The 23,077-nt window shown below is 38.2% G+C and overlaps 1 long non-coding RNA gene across 1 annotated transcript; it reads right to left on the reverse strand.

Annotated features, from left to right (window-relative positions):
* Positions 1-15,716: 15,716 nt before the first annotated feature.
* LOC122140406 lies at positions 15,717-17,060 on the reverse strand. The gene is made up of 3 exons (XR_006157073.1): positions 16,991-17,060; positions 16,768-16,829; positions 15,717-15,819 (listed from the first exon to the last, which is right to left on the reverse strand). It is a non-coding gene; the product is annotated as an uncharacterized LOC122140406 (long non-coding RNA).
* Positions 17,061-23,077: the final 6,017 nt, after the last annotated feature.

Consider the following 23,077-nt stretch of genomic DNA (forward strand, 5'->3'; position numbering starts at 1 on the left):
TGCGGCGCAGCTCGGCTACCTGATCAGGAAAAAAGCCTTCGCCTCTATCCAGGTCTCTTAGCAGATCAGTCTGATATGCTTGAAGCATTTATTTTGTAATAAAGCCACAGCCTGACCTTCTGCTGCGTATGCCTTGCCAATTTAAGCAAGATGCATTGCTTGAAGGGCTTAGATGGCAAGGAGGGACATTAAGAGAGGATGTGCTCCCCCGCAGAATGAAAGCTCTTTCTGCAGGGGGCATCCTCTCATAGCCGTTTTCGTGCATCGCCTCGATGTCGGCAAAACTCTTATGCTGAAACCGATGGATGCGAGAAGAAAACGGCCTCTTTCATTTCCTTTCGATCTCTGTATGGAGATCAGGCAGAAATGGAAGGCTCACCTGAGCTGGAGGGCTATGGTCAGAAAGATAACACTCATCGAGGCGCGATCCATAAACTCCAACAGCTCTACATACGCAGGGCAGGACAATTGAGAAGGCTCAGCCTCAGCTTCTTCACCATCCTCAAATATCTCCTGCTTTTCCTGGGTACAAACCCAGCAGAGCACTAACCTCAGTATCAGAAAGTGTTAAAGATATAACATCATCCTCCCGAGGCTCTCTCTCGTTCTTACCCAAACAAATCACGTAAAGATTGTGTGTGTCATCGGGTGTCAAATAACGCCGACACGGATGCATACATTGTCTAAACGCTTGCTAGTAATCGCCATGATAGACAGAGAAAGAGCGCTCTTACCGGTTCTTTCAGATGTACGCTTCAAACAAAAACAGTCAGTGAAGACGAAGAAGAGAATGACGTGTTTTCCCGGTGCCTGTTTTATAGTCGCACCGGTAGTGACGTCAGAGGCTGTCGCCGGCCAACTCGTTGGTGTTTTTTCATTTGAATGCTTCAGACACGGGTCACGACGAGGTGTTCCCCATAGCGACCCCTAGAGGACGCAGTTCGAAGTTCCCTTGAAAGGGAAAATCTGTTGTATCTCTTGTATGAAATACACAATGTTATTAAAGTCTTCTGGAGGCGGATAGTCATTTTGAGTAGTTTCAAGAGGAAAACGTGTAGAAGAGATTCTGGCTCAAGATTACACAAAGAACTTCAAGGTGAGATATTTTCCTTATATTAATTAAGAACAATAATGCATGAGTAATATCTATAAGTGAAATACATTTATTACATTTCATATTACGTACAGTGTAAAACACAACCTTATTTCAACCTTTACAAAACTATAGGGTAGATCGTAACAACAGTGGGCTACTTTCAATTACACTGACAATTATATTAAGTTTGAAGACATGTTTACAATCTTGTGATCCCTATTTGTCCATATTTAATCATATTTCTTGAGTGCTTCATGATTTAGTATTTCATGCTTACTTTCATTAATAAAAAAGTCGCTTTGTGCTCCACACCTGAAGACTTGCTTTGATCAAAATGTTCGGCTTATAGACAAGTTTTCAAAATGTCCTTGGTCTCTCATTATGTACAAGTCAATTCCCACATGAGCAAATAAAACTGTTTTTTGAAATAAAAAAAAAAAAAATAAAATAATAATAATAATAATAATAATAATAAAATCTTACAAGCAGGTGTAAACCTTGCCTGTAAAACAATCTGCATTCACTTTCATTTTGTCAGCAAGGTTGCCAAACCTTTTTGGAGAGAAGAAAAAACACCTCATCATGACAGTGGTTTTTAACATTTGGTCTTGAGAGACAAGAGACTGATTTGGTCAAATATTTGGTTGACAAATATTCACATCCCTTGCCATGCTTCACCACAGAAACCATAGTTCTACTGCGGTATGTTGCAGTGATAGCACAGAAACTGCACCCCTTATGCTTTTACCACAGTAACTGTAGTTCAACCTTGTTATTCACAGTAAAATGCACAGTTACCACAACAATTATGTTACCGGTCTCAAACAGTGAAGGATGAGAGCTAGAAACTGTAGGAAATTATGAGAAACACAGATTAGAATCTGCAGCGTTCTGGCGATTTGTTTAATGGGTTATTTATTTTTTATTTTTATTTTTTCTTCTTGCAAATAACAGGCAAGTATAACACATTTGAAATTATAACTACTAACAAAATTCCTTTACAGGTCATGCTTTATGGACAGTTGTTTGTTCATTTTTAAGCAACAATAAACATCTGGATACAACTAAACACTTGTCATGTGCCTTACCATCACCATATTTGTTCTCTCAACACTTTCACTTTGTCCATTTTAGATATAGTGAAGTTCTATACAAAAAGAAATCAGATTCACTACAATGCAACAGCACTATATATTTGATGGAATAAACAATTAATGAGAATCAACAGTCTTAACAATGAGGTGCTGGCAGTACGATTTAAATCAAACTTCGCTTATCAATACATACATAAAACACCTGTAAATTATTAACATATGGGACATTCCACCGAATGGGTAACATTTCTGTCCCCAGGACATTAAAAGTATAAAAAATGCATGAAAATGAACTCTAAAATACATTTTATTATTAAGCAAAGTGTCTTCACATTTAGCTAACTGCAAAATTTAGAATGTATAATTCAAATCATTAATAAAAACTACATAGAACACTAAAGTATAGTAGCTGTTGCATGTCCCTGCTACCTGCCTACAATTGTATAATATGATTAAAAAAAACAAAAAATTTAATTTAACCAAAATTTATTTTTAAAATAAAATCCAACAAAAGAAAAAAAAAAAAAAAAAAAAAAAAAAAAAAAAAAAAAAAAAAAAAAAAAATCCATAACATTTTTGATAAAATACACATTTTAGTCTTGTCCCCAGGTTTACACTCCTGCTACCCTAACACATTTCCCCCTCTGATAAACTTGGAACATTCCAAAAGATATTTTTTTCAACAGGAAGTTGCATTATTCAGATCTTCTGAAGGCAATGGGGAGACCAAAGGTAAGTCCTCTCATTTTCTTTTCAATATATTTGATAATATTTCAACCATATCTGAGAGGGTCAATCTCAACATACTGCCCTGTTACCTAAATTATTATTTGTTCATTTTAAAAATAAACATTTTTGATAAATCACTAGAATTTGCTCAGTATCCTCATGCTATTAGCATGTGTGCCATGTGGCTATTTAGCATGTATTTGCTAATTCTATGCTAAAAACTCAGTCCTGTGACCTTCAGTCCTGTTACTCATATAAGCCAAAACAGGACTGAGTAATAGTAACAGGAGTGAGTTGCATTCTCTGGTCCATTGATATAATAGTGTGAATATTAGTTTATGTAATATGATTTACTTATTCTTTTTATGTTTTACAGTTACCTTTACTTATATTGTAAATGTATCATATGTACCATGTATTTACCATACTTGCAGAGTGCTAATCCACCACTAAGTGCTGAAGAGAAGCAGCGACTTTATCGTGAACGACGTGATGCAGACCCAGAGAGGAGACAGAAATATTCAGAGAAGGAACGTGAAAGATACAGGAAGGACCTAGAGTCAGGGAGGAAGAAACTAATCAATGACTTCAGTCAGAGAGAAAAGTGCAGACATTGCAGAAAGTGGAGAGAGGCTTACCATAGGATCATGGACAGGAATGAAGCCCTCCAACACCTTGTTACCCCTCCACACAGCCCCCAGTTATCACCAGAGCAAGCTGTACATCCACAGCCGAGCACTTCCCGGTCTACTTTATTAAATGGATCATGTGCCAAAGATAATTTGCTAGAGGGGTTGGATTTACTAGACATGATTACATTACACTATGAATTTAGACATCAGGTCATATAGATTAATTTAACAGTGTAGCAGTACATTTCACTGACTAATGCAATGTTTAATCTATTGGGATGAATGTTTTTAGGCAACATAATCAGGGGAGGAGAAGAAGCCGAAAAATGCAAAAGAAGCTAAGCAAATTGAAGAACTGAAGATTCTGTTGAAAAAATTAACCAAAACAAAAACAAAAACAGAAAAGTACAAGAAAAGACTCCAGCGCACTAAAAAGAAAAATGCATCTCCATGCACAAAGGTAAACAAACAGCTTAAACAGCTTCCAAGTGTGGCCATCCAGCAGACCCTTTTATTTCATGAAGCCCTAGTGGAAGACATCTGTAACAAATACAAAAATGCACAGGGGGAGAAGGAAAAGCAAATAATTTCAAAAGTGATAACAGGAAAAGTTCTGAAAAATACAGAATACAACGCTATGCTCTAAATTAATTGGGCTTTTCAAATATAAGATGTAAAAATTAGAAGAATATGAAGACTAACTACACCTACCAGCGGAAGCAGAACAACAGGATTGTGAATGGTCTGATAAATACAGTGAGGGATTTTTACTTAAGGGATGATGTGAGTCACATCACAACTGGAAAGAAGCAGACCCTCACTCTGAAGAAAAACAAAAAGCAAAAACACTTTTCTGTAAGCTCAGACCTTTTTGGGTTGATCACCTGACTTTGAGTGATCGGGACACATGCATGTGCTAGATGCGTGAGAATCTGGGTTTTCTCGTGCAGAAGCTACGCTACTTGAAAGTAATCAGCACCATCAACCTGGAAGACCTTATGAAAGAAATCTCTTGTGACACAAAAAATATAAAGTGCATGTATGGAGAATGTTCTGAATACAAGGACCTCTCTATCCCAGTCTCTATGGAGTACAGTCCAGAGAAAGAAGTGTCATATATCCAATGGGTAGTTGTAGATAAGCAGCACAAAAATGACCCTAATGGCAAAACATCTAAAATCACAACAAAAAAAAAAAAATCACAAACAAAAAAAAATTAAATACCACACAAAAAAAACTCATTTAAAAGCTAAAACAGAAACACCACTTACAAGAGACACGCTTTTAACATCAACAATCAATTTACCCACTACAGGGCTACCTACATGAATGCTTAATTCATGTTGACTTTTCTTAAAATTACCTCAACAAGTACAGCACAGAAATACAGGCAGTTAACATCGGAGCATCACATCAAGAGGCAACACTACACACAGGTGTGCTTTATGCACATGCAGCCCCTCACCGGATGTCCTTCTGTACAGTGTCACCCTCAAGAATAAAAGGACCACCCGCAATCAATCAACACCTTTAAACACATCCCGATTATGTGCGTAGTGCCCACCCAGAGATCTCCACTGTCCATTTTTACAGTAATGGCCCTTGTACTCAATATAAACAGTGAGGTAATTTGTTTTTATTTAGTACTGAGCTGTTCATATGAGGATTCACTTCTGGGTCTTGGAACTTTTTTGAAGCGAGCCATGGGAATGGTGCCCCCTATGGTATGGGAGGGACACTGAAGAGAAGGGCTGAATGTCTAGTCAGCCAAGGTAGAGACATTCCTGATGCTGCTGAAGTTGTTTGCTGTTTTACAAGAAACAGACACAACCATCAAAGTTGTTTTTTGTCAGTGAGTAATCAATTGAGAAAGCAGTTTCAGAGATGCCCAGTGATGTGCCACCTGTTGCATCCATTATGAGGATCCATCAGGTAGTGTCCCTAGCCCATGAAGAACTGATATACAGGGATGTCAGCTGCTTGTGCACAACAACACAAAATCTGAACTGTGGGTGATTTGATCCAAAGCATTTCAAGTTCCACATTCAGCAGACAGCTCCCATTGCTTCCACTATGACAGAAGTTCAGTGGCAAAGCCTTGAAGTTGTTGGCAAATGGTGTGTGCGCTGAAGTATGGTGATCTATACCCTGGTGTCATCACATATACAAGTGAAACACATGTTGAGGTCCTTTTCATGCAAAAGATTGGATTCAACAGGTTTTTCTAGCCAGCCCATGAAGCCATCCTTTGGTACTTGTTTGAGGACATTGTGTGTATCATCCCACCCCCAAGGCCAGTCACAGGTCATCACATGGAAATTGACAGAGAAATCTGGGCCAAACTGCAGAACACTTATTAGAAAGGGTCAGTATGTTTTTATGAATTGAGTGCAAGTCTGTTAATTTTGTTTACTCTTTTATCCAAAGTATCCTAAAACACATAAGCCATGTTGATTAGAACATTTTATGTCCAATTTCCTTGAATCATGTAGATTATGTAAACTTACAAACATGTAAAATGATTCTCCAAGTTTATTAGGCTTCTGGTGCTGCTTATGTTAGAGAAATCCAGTGTACAGTAGGTTGATAACCAAAATGGGTAATACTGCCGCGCGTACCGCCACCGCAGGGCCTCGGCGTTAACTGCAAGTCAGTCGCGTGTTAAAATCATTCACGAAACTACCGCCAGGTGGCGCCATAGACAGTAAAAGAAATGGACACAGCGACCCCATTGGAACTCAATTGAGACAAGTGAAGCCCATTTTTTAAGCGATTTTTAGAACTTCCGTTTCTGACGCGCAGACTCAAACTAAGCTTGATGACGTCAGCAGGCTATGTTGTGTCTGACAGAGTGTAAATCTTCTAGTAGCTGTGCGTGCAAACTGCCATCGTTAATCTTGCAGAGACGGAGAGTTTGAGCGGGGAGTTCTTTGGCGTGAGTGAGCAGGAGTAAGTATTCTGATTAATTATTTTGTATAGTATTTTAAAATATAACACCAGTACGCCATATCTCTTGACGTCTCCCCGATTGCCTGCGAGCTTCTCCTCACTGTCTGTACGGTAATTTCTCTACTGTGCGACAGAGAGTCGAGTGGTTATGACGCAATCGTTAGCCTCTTTTTACAAAACTTAAGTTTCTGTTTCTACGGGGCCATAATGTAACATAGAAGGTAATGGAGCCCTTTATACATTGTCGTGTATCTTTAGAAATAAATAATGGACAAATGGAGTATTTAAACGCCTCAGATGCAAAGTTATTCTCTGTCAAAGTGACGCAAAAATGAATGGGAGTCAATGGGATGCTAACGCAAGTGAAGTTCTGCTACAAGATGGCGGCACGCGGCCGACTTCAACTTCCGGTCGACTTCCTTGCCCCCTGGGTGGCGCAAAGGAAATGAAAGGAAGACGTAAAACAACAATAACATTATAATATACATTAAAACAGCCTTAAAAGCCAAAAAGTCTACTCATCAAAAATTTAAAGAAAGACCTTTACACATGCTATTGTTATTAAACAGTCATTACATATATAGGCATATATATGTTTGGGTTAACAAATTTACATTATATACTTAGGAACAGAGTATGGGCCTAATCTAAGCTATGTTGTTAACTATTTACAAGTTTCGTGTAGCTATAATTTTATCCAGCTTTATTTTTCCATTGCATCCGAAAATGACTTTGTGCATGCGCTCAAGCTGCCTCTGGCGATGCTCAGCTGTGGACGATTTCAAAATGTTTGATGTAAAGGTTGCTGTCACATATTATATACAGGAATTGTTCATAAAAAAAAAAAACCTAAATATATTGTTAGTTTTATGCTGACATGCAATCAAGGTTTCATTTTAACAAGGTTTTATTTTATTATTTCTTTTTTCTTTTTTTTTTGAGGAACGTGCCACTCTCAGGGGAGTCACATCATCATTAGGGTTGCAAATTAACTTCAGAAATGGAAAATAAGGGCTAATAGAGGTTATTTTTCTTTTTATTCTTGGTATTTATAATGTTTATTCTTGAAATTATTTACAATAAAAGTATTTACTCTTTAAGAAAATAAGGGACCAAATATTTGTAATGTACAATAATATATGCCTATGTCTGTCCATTGGATTTTAAAGCATAACAACAGAAGGTCTATAAAACATTTGATGCGTTTTTTAAACAATGGCACTTAAAGATTTCAACTAAACTATTATTTTCAACCATATAACCTGTGAATAAATGAAATGCATACTTTAATGAAAGAACACTGAGAGTGTAGGTTGCTTCTGGTGTTTGGATTTTTACTTCAATATAATGAGCTCCAAGTTTAAGAATAGCCTACAGTGGTTTTTTTTTTGGTTTTTTTTTTATCTATATTTAACAGCATTAGCTCAATGAAATACGTCTTTCTTCAGGTAGACTGAATGTTTTCCCGCCTTGCTAAATGTTGGCTCATGATCAGTAAGTTGTATTCGCCTCAAACTGATTTTATAAAATCCAAACCGTGGACGGTGAAGCTGGGTCATTTAGAGCTCTCGCTTGCTGTGAAGCGGGAGCAGCTGACGGAGGACTCTGCTTGGTCTTAAAGACTACCTCAAACGCCTACATTCACAAACGTCTACGATTTTCTCAAAAATAATGATTAATTATCAATTGTTAATTCGTTACTATTTAGGTCTAGTGATAATAATAATATGGGCTGCGGGAAAATAATGAATAAAACGAGTAGCTATGGCTGCTGTTAGTGCACGCATGTTTCAACCCAGTAACATGACAACACACCGTTCTTCGCAGCCAAAAAACAGACCGAGTTCAGTTTAGCTGGAGGGGGAATTGGAGTAGTTCTGTATAGCTTGTGGGGGTCGAGATAAAGGTGTGAATCTCTTGGTCTTTCATATGGACAGTGTCTTCAAAAGGGGTTTCAAAGTTGCAGAACAGGTTTTTAGGACATATTGGTTTTAAAACAACTTTAAAGAAAGGTTTGATCCACTTCAAATGTTGACTACTGTATAGGGCAATAAAGTTTATTAGTTATTATAACTTAATTTCAGAGGGGAAAAAAAAACTGTTGCATTAGGGCTGAACGATGGCCTAAAAAAAATTCACGATTTTTTTCAACCAAAAAAATCCAATTTACGATTTAAATCGTTTTTTTTTTTTTTTTTTTTTGCTTCCCTACTTAAAATCAATATTCAAATGACAAAGAATTGTTCAAAACAAGTTTTAATATAATTCTTTATCATTTACCTGTCAAATTTATAACTGAAACGAGATGATTAAAAAAAGCAGTAGCTAATGTTATTACCTTAATGCTGCAAAGACCTTTATTTTATTTATTTTTTTATTTTTTAATACTAGCCCATCATGCATCTAACCATCCACTCGGCATTAAGAGCTGTTCAGATTAAAACTGGCAGCTCCAGTGAGTCAGTGTCATGGACGTAGGACAGAGCAAGTGTAAATATGTTTTCTAGTCTATATTTTTATCTCGTTATGCCGCTGGTTTAGGTTATGTATTTATTTTTATTTCTTATATCAGTTATTTGTAAATATAGCAGACACTGTCTAACCGTGTCTACACCAGACGGTCTTGTTCATATAGGGCGAAACATCTCTCTCACTCAGCAGAGTATGTGAGAGTGGAGAAGCAACAGTTTCCCTCCGCGCACCGAGCAGTCAGTTATTTTATCTAAAGATCGATGCATTTCTTACAGATTTCTGCTCATTCAAAATCAGATACAGATGAAGTATTACTGTAAGATATCATTTGTTTGAAAGCATTATTGCAACGGCGATTGAGTGTGAACGTGCTGTATCTGTTTAATTCATGCTTTAACCCGAAAATATTCAGTAAAAGGATCAGACAAACTCCTTGAGAACTAGCCTGTAATGCTCGACTATTGCCGTCATTATAATCTTCTGATCGGAGACATTATGTGTATCAAGCTATAGCTAAATATGTTTATCATGTGAATTCTTGCTAAATATGCAGTTATATTACGGGCTGTTGGCATGAATTGTACTCATGATGGAGCGGTGCTGGAGCGAGTGAAAACCACGACGCTCCGACTTTTAAAAACCTCTACTCGCTCCAGTCAGAATCACACACACTGCTCATACTCTGCTCGGCAACGTGTCTCAAATGCGTGGGTTGAGCCCAATCACAGCTATGAGCCCTGAGTGGAGCATTGGCTGTTTTATTTCATTACGTCCATACAATATTTTTTAGAGTGTGAAATATAAATTTTCACAGAATGTAGCCTATCATGAACAATATATTTAATTTATATAAACAGAGTCCAGACATCAGTAAAGTATCCGTTTATGAACATGTTTTATAGGCTTTTTTTACAGACATGACAAAAAACACAAGAGTTTTTATATATTTTGTAGACTTTATGTGATTTAAAATGCACAAACCAGAAGCACAATATCTGCAGAGAAGGGCTGGCCATACTCAAAACATAAAATATCAATTTTATTTAAATTTTTGTTTTTGTGTTTCAGAGGAAAAATCATTGTTAAGGTATCTCTCCATTACAGACCGATCTGAAAGAAGAATTTATACAAACGCGTATAAAATGCTTTAAAAACTTTAACAGAGATGTCTAGAGGGTATTTAATAGGTCTGCCTCCCACGTAAGATTTTTCTAGTTACTAGTCGTTCATTTGTCATTATTCAACTAATCGCAGGTTTATATTACATTTACATATATAATCCATAATGAGCCTTAATATATTCCACGCTCAAGCACATGCATTAATTTTGCCCCAAAGCACAGACAGAAGTAGCCCAATAATTGTGAAAAAGGAGACATTTTAATTATTTATTGATAAACAAATGTTTTCTTGTTGGCTGCAAGATGAAATTCACAGTGCTGACTCTCTCCACAGAGAAATACAACCCTCACAGATTACATAATGCTTTCGTTTTGAATTGATTTGTTTAAAAGACATTTCAAGCTTTCTGTAGATATATTTCTCATGTATGTGAGACAACCCAATTTTCAGTTATTTCATTATCAGGAAAAAAATCACGTGATCGAGAGGGCGCCTCCCTGTCATGCATGCGCATTAATAATTTTCACACAAACACTTGAATATGAATACTAATTCACATTTTTCAATTGCATTACAAAGCAAATATTTTTTACATGCAATTATCCTAAATAAAACCAAACAAGATTTGTAATGAAGATAAAATATGTAGAAAAATAAGAATAAATGCTGCATGTGCACTCAGCATCATGCGCGCCGAGCAAATCTTGCACTGATATTTTATCGAATATTATACAAACCTGCATTTAAATGCGGCTACAATTTATTTATTTGTTTATTTTATTTATTTTACTTAAATTACATGAAAGCAAGTAAAGAAGACTGAAGTTGTCAGTTAATGAAGCTCTTTTTTACATCATGTGTATTTTGTTGATTATAATGAGAGAACTTGATTTTAATCATGAGGACGTTTTATTAATTAGTCAATTCTTTAGAGTTTCAATGATTTAGTTAAATCGTGCAGGTTTAATTTATTCGTTTCTTGTTTTAATTAGGCCTAAATAATGGGAGCGAAATTATTCAGTGCCTCACATTTTACTAAAATAAAGAAAATATTTTATAAAACACGCAAGCCTAGCTCACTATGCTACCACTTTTAATGCTCCGATGCAAAGTAAACCATAATTTCTTTTGAATAATATAACACATAATTCATATTATATAAATAAAACTGCACACTATTTAAATGTATCTAATCTAAAATATGATGCAGAGAAAATCTAAGCACAGGCTCATAGGCTTGATATTTATCCTGCTTGAATTCGTTCTAAGTTCGGAGTCAGTTATTTTTAACTGCATGTAGATCACAAACCTCTGAAATCAGTTGATAAATGTAAATGTTATCGTGTTTTTATCCAGAAAAAAAACGCAAGCTCCCCCGTTTACTTTAATTTATTTTTAAGGCAGTCTTGCCCTCACAAACATGTCAGACACGTTGATATATCGCAGCAATGGCTCAAAGCGGCCAATATTTATTTATATGTCTATGTTCGCCGTGCGCATCGTGTCCTTAACTGCCGAACACGTTTACCATGACTGTACGCACACTCGCGCCTTTGATAACTGCACGTTGTTTTGTCTGACTGTACAGGTCGGCATCGCGCAGCACCTGCCACCACTAAATTGCATTATATTTGTCCCATATTGTCATTAATATACATACAACTTGGACCACTAAATAAATAGACTGCTATTGTTATGTAAGTATGAGGGTTAAATTATTTAGTGTACAAGTCATTTCAAGAGTGATAAACAAAGTGATAGAAAATATTTATTTTCATGCATTTTCTATGTTTAAAAATATATTCCACGCTCAAGCACATGCATTAATTTTGCCCCAAAGCACAGACAGAAGTAGCCCAATAATTGTGAAAAAGGAGACATTTTAATTATTTATTAATAAACAAATGTTTTCTTGTTGGCTGCAAGATGAAATTCACAGTGCTGACTCTCTCCACATTAGAGGGAAATACAACCTTCACAGATTACATAATGCTTTTTTTTGAATTATGGTTCTTTACAAAATTTTCATTTTTGGGTGAACTATCCCTGAACAGACAGTCCAACATGAACAACTGAAATGCTTCTCTGCAAACTGCAAATGTATCATCATTAGTTACAGGATAGACACACAGATGATAACTTTCCTAGATCCCTACGTCTGGAGAGTCTTGTGTTTAAAGCGCGGATGTGAGTGAGCTCTAGATTTAAAAAACACCACTTTATAACATGAAAGGGCTTTAACGGTGCGCGTTCTGGAGACTCCAACCGAAGGTCCATGAAAACAAGATGCCAAAATGGAATCACGCGCAAATGAGCTTCTCTAATACCTCGTATGAAATTGGATTTAATTATAACTGCTATTAGTATTATAAACAGTGCAATGCCACATTTATTCAACTATATGTTGGCATTTGTAAAATAGGGGACAAATCGCGTCCCGTATTGATTTGATACGGGACGCATCATTTTACCTTTAAATACGGGACGATTCCGTATTTTAAGGGACGGGTGGCAACCCTAGTTCAGACAGGAACCACTTTGGCAAGATTACTTGAGTTTATTGAACACAATTTATCTTTGGCGGTATGGTTCCTTATAGGTAGTTCTTGCTCCCAAAATAATTGAACATACAAGAGCTTTAAACATTAACCCCCCGGAACCATCAGCTTGGAAATATATGACAATTAAGACTCTTAATAATGTCGAACAGTGATAATCATGTAGATGTGGCAGTGGGACGTCTATCCTGTAGCCTGGTTATGAAGATGAATAGCGTCCTCTCAGCAGTAAGGTCCATGCCCGCTAAGACTTGAACAGCCCTTAGTGATCTGAAACAAGGAAGATGACAACCAGAAGGTGCACAGTTATATGCTCATGCTTATAATGGGGATTGCGAGAACAGCGAGCCCCTGTTTATACGCAAGGGGTTCATGCTTACCGAGCAGTGGTGCCACGTATATATGTCCTGTGTCTAATAGGAGAGTGGTAGTGATTGGAGCGATGACAGCTGACCGCATCAGCTGGTCGAAAGCCTATGCCTGCGTGGGCCCTGACTGAACTAAGGCTGCCCTTGCACTTGGATTTCAGACAGGAGCCACTTTGGCAAGTTTAGGGTTTCTCTCCAGCTATTGAACACAATTTTCTTTTTCCAGTATGGTTTCCTTATAGGGGGTTCTTGCTACCAAAATAATTGAACATACAAGAGCTTTAAACATTAATCCCCCAAACATAATGAGAGGTATTACTGCCTGAAGAAGAACCCCCCAAAACCAACCTTGTTCCATTCCTGCAAAAGAGAAAACAAAAGACAATGTTATTGAGGGGTGTTCTTGATATAGCCTACTGGCCTGCAAAGGGGTGTTCTCTCCCTTGAGGGATAGAACAGCTGAGGAGAACAGCAGCCCCCCCTTAGTTATAAAACAAAAGTCCCCCTCACCAGCTGGAGAAAACAGCAGGCCTTTTATTTTTGGACGGACTTTACTTCCTTTCTAGATCTTTTTGAGGGGTGTTCTTCCCTCCCCATGAGGGAAATTTCCTTCTTCTCATCCTCCTCATCATTCTTCCCATTCTCCTCATTCTCATTCTCCATCTTCTCCATCTTCATATTATACTTAAGCGGTTTAGTAAAAGTTTAAATAAAGAGTTGTAAAAGTCTCCTTCTCCATCTCATCCATCTTTTTCTCAATCTCCTCCATCTTCTTCTCCATCTCCTCCTCCTTCTCCTTCCCTTCTTGAGGGACTGATGGCTGGCAGTGTGCACCAGTGGTGTTCTCTTCAGCTGGAGAACCATATAGAGAGCTGCTCAAGCTTTTGCGCTAAGATAACATCCAGAGTTGTAGGCCTAATGCATCGTTGATATGCTGATGATGATCAGCAACCTATTGCTTTGAGGTATGGAGTATGGAGACTGTTGAAGCTGCGGTGGTATAAAGTATGGGGTCCATGCCACATGTCTTGAGTTGAAGAGGTCTTAGGGCAGAGAGATGTGGTGTGGGGAAAACGATGGCTGCATCTAAATCTGAAAAAGCTGCCTTCAAAGGGTGCATCCCAAGGTTGGAAAGCATCAAGGCATGTCGAATTCAATGTTAGCCTCAGATCCTGCCTCCTGAGATGCCTTCATCTGGCCGAGAATTATTATTTTTTTTGAAGGCAGCATAGATGTATCCTCGCTGCCTTTGATATTCCACGATCCTGTGCATTCAATTCTGTGGCAGCTAAGCCAAAGATAAAAATGGCATCTGAAGTTGTGGTCGGTGTCATATTATTTTATATATTAATTTATTTATTAAATGTAAGTTTTGTACAAAATATCCACTTAGTTATCACCAACACTTCCTATATTTAGCTGTAGATCATACTGTAGACCATTACTCTGCTTCAGAAGCCTGTCCAAATCAGTTCATGAGGTTGAAAACAGACATGTCAGCCGGACACTTCTTTGCTCCCATTAGTGGCACTCACGCGGTGTTTGCATACTTATCACAGATGAAGTAAATAAAATGCAGTAATTGTCAAATACGCAGACGTTTCAGAAACGTTTTCATGAGCAACAGATGCTTTATATACTGCTTAATACGGTGCCATATTTTTCAAGAATAAAAGTTCTACAATCATATACTGTTTAAATGCTAATACGGTGGGGTATATACTCTTTCATCGGTGTTGCATGATAACGTAACTCAATACAACAGTGCGACAACATTAAAAAAGCTTTTACCATTCTAAAAACACAGATTTGTGGCCATTATTAGAACTGCAAATGTTGAATAAACCCCGACACACGTGATCGTTGTCATGTGGTAGATCTGGCCAATCGTGAACAGTTGTGTCGTCATCAGCGCTCCTGCAGTCACTCTGGAGAAACTCTTCTAAACACTCTTGCGGTACTTTGATGTCACACGTGACGGTCATGTGGCGTCGGTGCAGTCTCAAGTCGGACAAAATTCCTAACCGGTATGCACTGCTTCAAGTCAGATTGCAATCGGTTTGCACAGTGCTGTGTGAAGTCGAACGCACCTAATGCCTGATACTCAGCGAGTTAGCTGCCTAAAGACTCGGATGCAGCCAGTACTTCTCACTAGTGATTCCCGATGGTTTTAAAGGATGGTTAGTCCTCGTCACCCCCTGTTGTTCAGAGAATGGTACACCAGGGTTTCTTCTGTCTTCAAAGTAAAATCCAAGCACTTCCAAGGACATTTCAATTTTCCAGCAAAATTTTTTTTTTTTTTTTTGTGGGAATGACATGTCATATTCATACATCCTTCAATAGGTAATTTTAGTAGCATAAACAAGATGGTTAATCCATTTAGGATTTAAATGATGACTATCTGTACTGACAAAGATTTTCAGACTGTACCTGCAGTATAACTGTAATTAACTGATAAATATGTCCCTTACGAAACTACATTTGTACATCATTTACGAAACGAAACATTCATACATCCCGTAATAAACAGCTGAATTCAAACTAACCTCATGCTCAGGTCTGTCTGGTGTGGGACTGGATGACAGACACAGAATTGAGAGCAGAGTGTCTGTGGAAGAGAACACAGGACATGAAGGTACAGTGCTTTGCAAGACCCCAGTGTTTACCAGGCATTGCTTATTCAAGCAGGGACTTACCTCTGAATAAGTCTGTAGAGAAAACATTGGGTTCCAAGTCATGGGCGTGGTCACCAAGCTCTGAAACGGAGTGTTGGCCAGAAGGGATGCTTGCACTATTTTGCTGTGTATAAAAAGTTGAACAGATACATTAAACATCTTGCAGCTGCAGTGGAAATGTCCTCTATTCAGTATGGATGGTCTTTTCTAACCACGGTGTCCCCCCAACACTGGTGTTTTTCTGAGTGTGCCACACACTGGGAGTTCAACAGTGGAAGACTCGGTTTGAGCATGGATGTCATTACAAGTCCAAAGGACAGTGTCCTTGCATACCTTGAGTTTGTCTGTGTCTCACACACAAGTGCACAGATGTTCAATTTGTACCTTTTTACCTTTATTTTTTTACAAAATTACTTCTTTTTTATTTTCTTACAATTGTTTTTATATTTCTTGCATTACTTAAATGGATAGTCCAGGGTTAATAAACCCTTCCCTTGCTGTTAGGGGTGGCAGTGCTGTGGCTAGGAAGAAGGAGAATAATCGGTACAGCACTGACCGAAGTTGTAGGCTACAGCTAACTGAACCGGGCAGGGAAATGACACTGAAATGGAGTTTCCTTCCCCTATCGGTTTGTGTTACCTGCTGTTTTGCTTTTATTAACCCTGGACTATCCATTTAAGTAATGCAAGAAATATAAAAACAATTGTAAGAAAATAAAAAAAAGTAATTTTGTATAAAAATAAAGGTAAAAAGGTACAAATTGAACATCTGTGCACTTGTGTGTGAGACACAGACAAACTCAAGGTATGCAAGGACACTGTCCTTTGGACTTGTAATGACATCCATGCTCAAACCGAGTCTTCCACTGTTGAACTCCCAGTGTGTGGCACACTCAGAAAAACACCAGTGTTGGGGGGACACCGTGGTTAGAAAAGACCATCCATACTGAATAGAGGACATTTCCACTGCAGCTCCAAGATGTTTACTATAACACTGAAAATTGTGTTCCATGGAACATCACAGTACTTCTAACCACTGGTCAATTTCAAAACCAAGGTAAATTCAAACTCACCTCACAAGCAGACCTGCCTGATGTTATATTGCAGGACTGGACTTCTGGTCTCTCTCTGGTCTCTGTAGAATACAGGAAAGAATATGAGGAAGGCCAGGGAGGGTGGAGTTGTGCATCACTCTAGAAGCAACCACGCCATCACTGCTTCACATGCTTTATAGACACAATACGTTTATATGCCCACCATAACTAATGTAAAACATTAAGTCAAACAGTCACTGACCTTCAATAGAGACTGTGGATGACATGGTTTGGTCTTGGAAACGGTCTTTAATAGACTCTTGGGCAGCAGTAGGGGGAATCTATAAAACATATAGGACAAAACATACAGATAAGCTTGCTTGCATCACCTGGGAGAGTCATGCAGTTCAAGATTAACCTGACAAGATTGAATGAAAACCGTATTGAATACCACCAAGAAGTGACTTCTGTTTTTTGGTTATAATTGTTGGCACTAACAAGCGATAGGTATTGTGTAATCTCTGTGGCATCATGAAACTCACACAGCTTAACACACAGTAGCTTTTAAGACAGAGATGATTTCATTGTTATCAAGATGTCTAGATGTATAGGCTTTAAACCTTGACACCAATTCACAGGAAAAAAATCAAAATGACCCACCTCTTTACGCCAGGGCCATTCTTTCCCACCATAGTCATAAGTGATTTCAGTTCCTGCCGTAATTTCCTTCAGTGAAGCAAAGGCAAGCCATGTGGCTTCCTTTCTTGCAAATCAACTTCATTCTGCAATTTGGTGCCTTGTGCTCATCGTTTACCAGTCGCCCAAATGACCCATCTTCAAGTGCTCCATCAATACTGCAAATTTACAAACATCATGCACTAAACAGATGTTTATAATGACACGCTTTTGAATTGTACTTTAACTTGTAAGCAACTACACTAATGGCAACATCCAATACAAGTAAAGTTGTTCGATGCATAGTTGATAAGTTCTTTACTTCAGAAATCCTGACTTCTCACTATAGAAATCTAAACATATTAGTCATTCTGAACCTACCACCATGTCTTCCACTTCCATTTGAAATCAAAGCATGAAGATCGAACATGCATTGTGGTACAGTTTACGTCTATGTTCAGCTTCAGCTGCATCAATGAGCTCCCCTCTATACTCCACCACAAAGTCTCCTTGATTGAAAACAGCTAAAGTGAAAATACCACGACCTGCAGACACAACCTTATTAGAGACACAGGGGTAGCAGACTATCCACTGGATTCAACTCAGCACTGCAAATAATCATAATCAATTATTCCTATAAATCACTACTATGCAACGTTGTGCTTTTTTTTTCAATTATGTCCAAGTGTAGAATACAGCAACAGACAGACCCACTATTAACTAAAATATTATTAAAATACTTTTTACAACTTTAATTTATATTGATGTTTGTACAATTAATAGGTCATAGACTGAAAACCACTGGTCATAATATCAATTCAAGGACCAGTGACGTGTAACCCCGTCAGCCTAGCCTGCAGTGTGTCAAAGTCACTCACCTTTAACTGGATTAATATATTTGTATATTTGCAAGGATGTGACTAATGGCATCCTGAAGGGGAGTAGTTCTCCGTGGCATGCCAGAATTTGCTGAGGAAATTAAGAACAAAAATTTAAACAACAACACAACTTCACTACTTTTCATCTCACTAATAGCATGGATATTCAAACAGTTTCAATTGAGTTCTATCCTTTTGGCGCTGCCATCTCAATTAGAGCTAGGTAACCGGTAATACAGACGAAGGATTAAAAGACTTACAACTCAGACATTATCTGGCGTTTAGCCTGCACACCCGCACAAGAGAGCAGCGGCCATTTTATTGATGATTGCACACCTGTGTATGTTACTCCACCCACTTCATGATTACTGTCAATTAGAGAACATATACAATTACATACGTCAACACCCCCACTTGTTTCTTAAATTGACAGAATATAAACACAGTGCATCACATACATGCATTTAGATAATTCTTCACAATCCAAATAAAAAAAACACATAAATTTATCCATTTTAACTTTAGACACAGATTTTGTTAAAATGTCTGCCACCATATCAACTGTAGGACATAATGAAGAATTATTTTGCCATCATTCAGTACAGATCGGACATAAATGATACCTTACGTCAATATGCTTACTCCCTTTGTCGACACACCGGATTCTTTGTAAGTGCAATGGCACCCTGATTGTCCTCAAAAAATAGTCACTGGTGCATATCAAGTACATTGTCCATTCCATTTGATTAGATTGGTCAGATACAAGCTTTCTTGCGCAGTAGCTGATAAAGCCATATATTCGGCTTCACATGTGGATAAAGCAACAGTTTGTTGTTTCTTAGACTTCCACGTAATAACAGGCCCATTCTTAGACAAACTGAAACAGTATCCAGTAATACTATGCCTGTCATTCAGTCTGCATCGCTATAAGCCACAAGTTCAAGATTTACATCACTTCTATTATAAAATAATTCCAAGTCTGCTGTACCTTTCAAATACCTCAACACATGTTTAGCAGCCACCCAATGTTGTTCTTTTGGTGCCCTTAGATATTGTGACAATTTACTAACAATGAAGCTCAAATCGGAGCGAGTACTTGTCATCATATAGATTAAACTGCCAATCACTTCTCGATACCTCTTTAGTTCAACAGGTTCACCATCATTGTCAAATTTTACTTTGATTTCACATGGGGTTGATCTTGGTTTGCAGTGAGTCATATCAAATCTCTCCAAAATTTTTAAAATGTATCTTTCCTGATTCATTTTTACTTTACCATGTTCTTGCGTAAAGTCAATGCCTAAGAAATGTCGAAGTTTTCCCAGATCTTTGAATTTAATTTCCTTCACATCTCTGAGTATTTGATCATTACTCGCTGCAATGAGAAGATCATCAACCCAAATAATCAGTATGACTCTTTCTTTGTCAGTTTGTTTACTGTAAACACAATCTGCTGAATTTTGAACAAAATCATTTTCAATTAAGAAATCATGCAACATCCTGTTCCAAATTTCGTCCTGATTGTTTCAGACCATACAGTGATTTATTGAGCTTATATACCAATTCTTCTCCTGTTTTTGACTCAACTTCAAATTCTTCAGGTTGCTTCATATAAATTTCACAATCTATAGGAGCATGCAGATATGCAGTTTTAACATCCATCTGATGTAAATTAAAATTATATTGTGCTGCAAGCTGCATCAAAACACGTACTGAAGTTATATCGGCAGTAGGTGAAAAATGTCTCATTATATCAATACCTGCCACTTGACTATAACCCTTTGCCACATACTGGCTTTATATACTCTCCCATCAGGATTTTCCTTTATAGCATAAACCCATCTTCCCCCTACTTCCTGTTTACCTTCTGGTAGGGTTGTTAATGTGAAAGTATTATTCTCTTTCAGAGAGTTCATCTCATCCTCCATAGCTTCAACCCACTGCTCTGATTTTAAAGAGCCCAAGGCTTCCCTTCAGTGTCCTGGGAGCATCACATGCAACACGATAGCAAATAGTCAATAGTCAATGGCTGATCTGCATCATCTTTAACTTCATAATCATAGTCTGCAAAGTACTGAGGGGTCTTCTTTCTCTTTTTGGATATCTAGTACCTAGATCACTCTCTTTTTCACTCTTTGTACTGACTTCACCCTCAACTTTCCATTTCTTGTGGAATTACTTTAGTCCTGTCTAGTTTTGGTACTAAGGTTTCAACCTCCTTCCGGTATTACAAATATTCATCCACATCCTCCACTGTCTGAGTATCCCTTTCATTTGTACTTTTTGTGACAAACTTCACCAGTCTACTCTTAAGTACTCTCCCTGTGTCTGGATAGAAAACAAGATAAGCAGGGCTATTTTTGTCATAACCAACAAATATACCCTTGTCACATCGCGCATCCAACTTTTTCTTGTCATACTTGTACGCATAACACTCTAACCCAAACACTCTCATTTTGGATAGATCAGGCTTTTTTTTTCCAGTTATCAGGTAGTATGGAGTTTGTCCCAGACGTCTATTATAACAACAGTTTTAATTATAGCAGCGGTTTGTACCGCATATGTCCACAACTCCTTTGGTAATTTACTCTCAATTAGCATACATCTTGCCATTTCAAACAAAGTCCTCCAAGCTCTTTCAGCTGTCCCATTTTGATGGGGTGAATAAGGAGCTGAGGGGTTTCATGTCTAATAGCATTCTTGCTGAGCAATGACTGAAATAAATACGGAAGATGTAAATTCTGTTCCATTATCTGATCTTATACATCTAATCTTACCATATGGTGCAACATCAGCAATGAATTTCTCAGTGGCTACGGCAGTGTCACTTTTGTTCTTCAAAAAAATAGGTAAACACAGCTCCTGAATAGTCATCTGTGAATGCTAAGGCAAATCTGAAACCATCTTTTCCTGCTGGTTCTATAGGACCAGCCAGATCTGCATGAACAAGTGCAAATACATCTTTTGCTTTCTCATCTAGATCTCTATTTCTTGTGCTGAGCAAATTTGCCTTTTACACACACTTCACATTTCAAATTGGATCTGTCAATTTTACCTCTAATTTTCATCCCTTCTGTAACATTCTCCAACTTTAACACATCATCATAATTACAATGACCCAGTATTTCATGCCATGTCTGAATATCATAGCACGCGTTTACACTCATCAATCTCATTAGCAACAGTACTTTCAATAAAACAGTCTATCATACATATGAATATCAAAAGTTGTACCATTTTTGTGAATGAGTCGGTTCTGTCCCTCTTTGAAGATTACTGTTGCTCCGTGTGAAATTGCCGCTTTCACAGAAAAGATGTCTTGAGAAAATGATGGCACATAAAGTGCCATCCGTCAACATCAATGTCGGGGCACTATGCGACCATTGCTATTTCTCAAACGCAATTTAGACGGTACCTTCTTCAACGCGATTCCACTGGCCCGTTCTCCATCAAGCCGCTCTCCGAGAATGTGGCTCTGTGGCTTGAAACTTAAATCGAAATCCACGAATTCTCAATGTCCGTAAACGATATGTTTGATTAAGCTCACAGAATCCAGACCATGAGAGGACCTTTCATTTCCACTCCACCAACCGGGAACTTTATTCACCTGGCTCCACCATAAACGCAAATGTGTGATCCTCCTCTCACTCTTCGTCCACAGTTTTGCTTCACTTTATCTCGCTTTCTTCCTGGAGGAAAAGGAAGCTAAGGGGGGAAACGACAGTGCACTCTTTATGTGAGGTGCTTTTAGCAGAAACTACACCATTGTCTCCGTTCCCAGTGTCCCCCAGCAACCACGCTGTGCAGTGCTCCGCGGCTTTGTGACCCTTCTGGCCGCAATTGTAACAGGTGAGTCTCATACACCAATTGTCCCTTCCTTGAATTTTCATTATGCTGTCCTCTCGACGAAACTAGCAATGCACCGTGCGAGTCTGCTTTCATAGCTCCTCAGTTTTTGCTTTAAAGTCAGGCAAATGTTAGTTTTTCACTCTGCGTAATACAAATAGAGAAGTGGTTATGAAAGTATTCGGGCAAACCCTTTAGAATCATGGCAGTCAATAAATCATCGCTCAAAAGTCTCTCCCCAGCATTCCCGCAATGCGGTAATTGCAGTCTCTGCAACGAATAATGTAATCTGTAACGGTTTCATTTACACCTTTCTGAGAGATGTCAACTCCGTATACAAACTTAATTCACACACGTGGCTTCCCCTTACCAGCGTAGTGATATTCTCAAAATCTGTAATGCCTTTCTGCCATCATCCGCAGCCTCTCTCATCACAAGTGACATACTCTTGTCATCTAATAATTGGATCAGAACTGCATATGCCTCTTCATTTTACTGTCGTCTTCCTCCTCTTGGCACCCTCATCATCCACGACCCGAGGCTTCCACCCAATATGATGGATTTCAAACCCAGAAGATGCAAATGTGCCAGGAACTTTGTTTCCCACAGTTCATAATTCTTTTCCTCTCCGTCGAAACATAAACGATTCCATCGGTTCCCAAACTCTTTACTGGGCCCATAACCTGTTGGCGCTGCCATCTCAATTAGAGCTAGGTAGCCGGTAAATACATGACGAATCGAAGGATTTTAAAAGACTTACAACTCAGGACATTATCTGGCATTTAGCCTGCAGCACTCCGCGCACAAGAGAGGGCAGTCGGCCATTTTATTGATGATTGCACACCTGTGTAATGTTACGTCTTCACCCACTTACTTCATGATTACAGTCAATTAGAGAACATATACAATTACATACGTCAACATATCCTTTCATAACATTCACATAACAT

This window comes from Cyprinus carpio, chromosome A4, assembly GCF_018340385.1.
Source record: "Cyprinus carpio isolate SPL01 chromosome A4, ASM1834038v1, whole genome shotgun sequence".
In the NCBI taxonomy this organism is placed as follows: domain Eukaryota; kingdom Metazoa; phylum Chordata; class Actinopteri; order Cypriniformes; family Cyprinidae; genus Cyprinus; species Cyprinus carpio.